We start from the raw sequence: 6,177 nt of genomic DNA on the forward strand, positions 1-6,177 counted from the left end.
CATGTCTATGGCCAATGTGGAGTGTATGGGCAAAGTTAGGAGCCTCAGAATGGGTTACAAAACCATTAATACACTAAGTGGGGAGCTGCCTTAAGTCAGCACACTGAGCAGAGAGCTGCCAAGACCTAACCGACAGGGAACCACTGAGAAATGGATAAATTTTGCCCCTCTCTGGTGCAGGGGTTCTAGGACGCATCTTCCTCCACTACAGTTTCACAGCCCTAAACCTAGGGGAGATCTCTACCTTTCTTCAAACAGGAGCAGGGGTCACTTTTTCTTTTTAGGGGTATGTCTACCCTGCAGAGTGCAGTGCAGTGGAGACAGGATACTTGCAGAGCCCCCGGTAGATTCACTCTGCTGAAAAGGGTATTCTACTAGGCTACAAAGTTAGGGGACTTGAGAGGTATTTGTCAGGGGAACCTTAGCCCCCACCATGCTACAGCTGGGTGATATGAAGCCTCACCCATGCTGCAGTCAGTGTATGGGACCTAATGCCAGCTCACCTCATACCTGAGCTAGGTCATTCAAGCCCACTGACACACAGAAGTTGCTGATCTGTGTTCTAGCCCAGGGAATCTTGCATGCTGTTGTGTGCAGTGGAACAGGTTCAACAGCGAGCACAGAGGATGACCCACCCCAGAATAACCTGATGTTTTAAGCATTTTCTAGGATGACAGGAGATATAGGTTTCAATCCCCTCCGACAGATGCAAGAATTAAACCAGGATCTTCCCACACCCTGGGAGAAGGCTCTAACCAGGAGACTATTGTATAAAAGGAGGAAAACTCCTCCAGCTTTAAAAGACAGTGTTTAAATGAAGTCCAGCTTTAGGTGCATAAGGATCAGGACCAATTTAAAACCATCCTTTCACAGTGGGATTATAGGGGAAGGGCAATTTGAAACATTGTCTTCATCAGGTCATCACTCTTAAATCTGAAATTGTCCAGCCCTTGGTCAAGAAGCCATCATTTGATGCCGACTCCACATCCAGTTATCATTTTGTCTCTGACCTTCCTTTTCTGGGGAAGGTCATTGGGTAGTCATCCAACAGCTCCAGGCATGTCTTGATGTCCTCAGTTCCCTGGACCCTTGTCAATCTGGCTTTCATTCTGGATATAGCACAGAGACTGTGTCATGGCCTTGGTGCATGATCTTCACATGGAGATCAACAGAATTAATTGTTCTCTGCTTACCTTACTGGATCTTTCAGCAGCCTTGTATACAGTTGACCATGAAGTGCTGATAAAGGATGTAAAAGACTTGGTGGGTATTTGTGGAACTACTCCAAAGTGGTTCCACTCTTCCCTAGCAGGGAGGTGCCAGAGGGTGATGATGGGCAAGTGCTCATCATTCCTTTGGGACTTTTTATGTAGGGTCCCCGGGACTCTCATCTTATCGCTGCTTTTGTTCAATGTGTACATTAGGTCATGGGGCAAGATTCTGCAGAGATTTGGAGTGAGGCGCCACCCAGCCCAACCTCTGTCTCTTCTGGCCGGTGACCTGTAACTTCAGTCCTTTTCCAGTGCCTGGCTGCAGTTAGGGTCTATATGTGAATGAATTGATTGAAACTGAATCCAGACAAGAAAGAGGTGATGGTGATGGGCAGATCACTTAACTTAGGGAGGATTAGGAGACCTATAATTAGTGTCAGCTTCCCCTTGTCACTCAGATTTGTAACCTTGGTGTGCTCCTATATCCTCTGCTGTACTTGGATCATCAGATGGTGACTGTGGTTAAGAACACCTTCCACCAATTCCAGCTGAAAGATGGGCCTTTCTTTCAAACTCTTATCTGGCCATCATCATCCATGCCTTCATAGCCTCAAGGCTGGACTACTGCAATGCTCTCTATGTAGGGCTGCCTTTAAAAACCATCCAGAAACTGCAGTTGGTGCAGAATATGGTGGGCTGCTTTCTAATAGGAGTGGGTCACGCTCTGGTAACTCCAGTTCTCCAGAGTTTGCACTGGCTCCCAATAGCTTTCCAGATGCAATTCAAGCTGCTGGTTTTCACCTAAAAGGCCCCAAACAGTTTGGTCCTACATCCCCAAGGGACCACCTTCTCTCTTTTTCCCTGTTATAATCCCTAACATCAGTCAAGAGCAGCCTCCTACAAGTACCAACAGTATGCCAACTCCACTTGACAAAAATGCATGGGAGGGTGTTCTCTGCAGTGTCTCCTCAGCTCTGGAACTCCCTCCTTGAGGATTGCCAGTGCCCAAGCCTGGACATCTTTTGGAAGTGCTGTAAGAGCTTCATTTTTAGGCAGGCACTTACCAAATAAAGCTAGGATGAGATACTTTTTAGGGAGTCCTGTTTTATCTTGATGTTCTAGTTCCCTTTTTGGCCCTCTTGTTGCTCTTCTGTTTTTAAGTTATTCTGTTTTCGTATTGTAAAACACCCTAAATCTTTGTTGGGAAAGGCAGCATATAAATCAAATAAATAAACCCCAAATGTACCTTCCTGTACAGCATAGTGAATCAACTTATATATCTGTAGGCTATTATACTTCTGTTGTTCCAAACAAGCTCTGGTTTGCTTATCTTTATCAGGCAAGTGAGTTCCATCTAAGTTAGTAAAGCTATTCACTTGGGCAAGTGGGCAGGATTTGGCCAATAACCTAATCTATCTATACCAGGGGTTCTCAACCTGTGGCCCTCAAAATTGTTACACCTGTGTTGTGAGATTAAAGGCAACATGTTCTTAAAGAACAAGTGACCTGAGTGGGGCTTACATTGTGCAGGTGGAGAGGAGGAAGCTTTTTGTGAGGAGTCCTCATTACACCTGCCAGCAAGAGTTGGGGTTGATAGTGGACTCAGGGGGGTTACTCTGAGATACAGTAATGAGATGTGGCCATAACTCAGACCTGATCCGCTGCTGCAAGGTGGAGGGAGGAGATGCAGCTGGGAACACCCAACCTGTGGGTGCCCCATATACTGTATGCCTGGGAGAGGACCTGACCCTAGCTTGACACCATCTCCATGCTGCCCCAACCCTGTGGTGACATCAGACATCAGGTGGTGGTGGTAAAAGATGCAGTCCATGTGATATCTGGTGTGCTTGATATACAGGCTTGAAAGGTGCACAAGCCAAGAACATTGATTTTCAGTTCTCAAAAAAGCCAAGATGACATAGTGCTCTTTCTGCAGGAAGCAATACTGAGCTTGCACTTAGCCCTGTCAGGCCAATGATAACAAGCTGCTTCACTGAAGTGCTGCTATGGCCAGCAAATTGGCTGTTTGAAGCAAAGAGTTCATATGTTAAAAGCTTGGGTAGATGAAACATATGTAAATACATATTACTCATGCAGATACATATAAACTACATGTACGGCATAATGGGGTCAGACCAGGCAGTTGTTCACTGAGCAGAACTCCCACTGATTTTGATGGGAGTTCTGCTTTTGACTATAGAAGCAGGACACAGATGCATACAGAGTACTGTTAATGATGTAATTGGAAAATACTAAATCAACTTTATGCATCTTCTCTTGAAAGCATTTTTATTTTTGAGGGAGCTCTCCACTTCTTATGAAAAGTTTTCATATGCTGCATTCTTATGTCAAGTGCATGGCAACTGCTAGAGGTTTGTGTGTAAGTTCAAGGTAATGATTTAACTTGGTATGTCTGCCAGCTGTGTTGTTGCAGTATCTACAGAGGAACATCGAAGATCTGTGTTAGTTTGGGACTCACAAAAAGTAATTCATTATGCATAATGGTGATGTTGGCAGTGCATGCCAAATGGTTAAATCTAATGTAGCATACAGTTTCATTAAGGCACAACAAAATTAATCTATCCCTTCCCACCAGGAGGTTTAAACAAAAGCAATGGGGAAGGAGATGCATGTAAAAAGAAGCAATTCATTAATGAAATGAAGACATGTAAAATAATTAGGCTTATAACAATCGATTAGAGGACTAAATTAACTCTTTATTTTCTGCACAATATGGGCAATTCAGAACCTCAGTGTTGAGAGTTACTATGAAAATATGCTCTGAAGTATCTTATTTCCTTCTGCAGATTACATAACACACTGCTTGAAACGAGCCACCAGGTTGGTTTAATAACTTTATTCTGTTTTACTGAAGTTATCAACGGAGACCATTTCCATTCAGCTAGAGCTACAGGTTTGACTGCAAGTCCATATGAAAAACTGCAAATGAAAGAGTTAACCCCAACAAAACAGGCACATGTTGCTGCCACTAAATTGGTGTACAATAACTTGTGTAATTAATAGTACTGAAACTAAGGGACTAATCTAAATCAATGGAGGGATGGGTGGAGCTTTCTTCTGCCTGATTAGTAATGACAGTAAAAAGGGACAACTGTCTTTTCTTAAGAACTCGCGTCCCTGTCAACACAGAGGAATTTCTGAAAACAATGGTGTATCCTCCCAAGATGGCTGCTGTGTTCCTTAGCATGCAAAGGGAAAGGAGAGACTTGAACATAGGTTCCTTTTATTCCAGAAAGTAAAATCCCTGAGAGCCCAGAACCTCAAATTTACTGACTAATCCAAGTCTTTTGTTCTACACCTTAATTTCCTACTTGAGTTGAATGCCACAGGAGTTTCTCTTTCCCTTTCCTGTTAATGGTGCTCAACCTTCTTCTGGAGAGAACAAAACCTTCACTCAATCCTGCCATTTGCTCTTGAGACTGGGCGAATTAGGTTGTGGAGTCCCTAGGGAGAGCTCTGGGAAGAATTCTGCATGGAGATGGTCAGGAGCCTTCCCTAACCTCACCCTCAGCATGTAGGATGAGCATGACTGCATCTGATCACTTCAGGAAGTAGAGCGTATTCTTCCGGGAGCACTGTGCCTACAGTATAGGCTGCTGTTGGGGATGGGGGTGTGGAAACAAGAGTTCATGGGCAGGTCTCTATTGTGGTCAGTTGTAGTAGTGCATGGAAGGAACAGTCACTACACTCCCCTAAGCACAGAGGTTGTATCAACAGCATAACTAATGGGGAGCAGTAGGAGCAACTGCCCAGGGTGCCGGGGTGCAGCTGGGGGAGGGGGTGCCCAGGGCATCCAGGGTGCGGGTGGGGGGGGGGGGTAAAAAAGGCTGCTCCTAGCATCGTGATCCCAACATTTGTGATCACAGCAGCACCTGGAAGTCACCACTTCTGTTTTGCCCAAGGTGCCCTGCTGGATTGCATTCTGACAGGCCCTTGCTGCCCCCTTCCCTCCTTACAGGTATAAGGACCTCTTATCTACTGGAAAAACTACCTCATTGCCCAGTGCAAAGATTCACACCTCTAATTCAGAAACTGGACAAAGACCTGAACAAAAAGATTAAACTGAATTTTCCAGCAAGCTTTTGGCTCAGTCCATTGCAGGGATAATGTTCAGAACCAAAGTTTGGATTCAGATCTCCCACTCCAAGGGTTTGCATCCAGGGTTCTGGGTCTATGAGGAACTTCTCATCTGCTACTTAATTCTCTGTTCCAGGTATTCACTGATATAATACAGCAGCAAAAAGGTCATGCCCTTTCACTTCATCTTACAGTAGTGTTTGCAAAAGTTGCAGCTTCTGGGTACAACATCACTCCACACTACCAACATCTGGCAGTAAATACAGCCACACTTTTTTAAATTCTGGCTCACATTTTTATCATGAAAATGTTTAGGGGCTCCATTTCTCCCACCTCTCTAGCTAAAATTCACTTGTGTGGAGAACTACACTGTCAAACAACAATGGGTGTTTATACATGTGCTCTGGAAACTGGGGGGTGGTGAGGCACTTTAATTAAGGCACCTGGAGGGTCACACGTATCAGCGTCCTCACACTGAAAAATGGTAGCCTCACACCTTTAACTAAAGCCTGTCACATGAGCTTTAGTTAAAGCACCCCCACTGCCATTTTTTTAGTGCAGGGATGCTGATACACATGACACTGGAATCTGCTGGAGCATAGTAATTACCACATTCCAGCAGACTCGATTAATCAAATCTGCTCCAACGAGCTGTAATTACAGCTTGTCAGAGCAGCCTTGATCATGTGTGTAGATGCCCAATCATTGAGCCAGCTGAATAATTTGTTTTGTTATACACAATTAGAACACTGACCTCAAATGAACCAGACCTCTAGCAGACACCTTGATTCCGAGTGATTTCTGAAGACTGCATAAGACTAGGAATAAAACAAATCAAGAATATACTCCAAATAGAAGGACAAGAGTA

Source organism: Gavialis gangeticus, unplaced genomic scaffold (genome assembly GCF_001723915.1).
Source record: "Gavialis gangeticus isolate Ggan-Ray unplaced genomic scaffold, GavGan_comp1, whole genome shotgun sequence".
NCBI lineage: Eukaryota > Metazoa > Chordata > Crocodylia > Gavialidae > Gavialis > Gavialis gangeticus.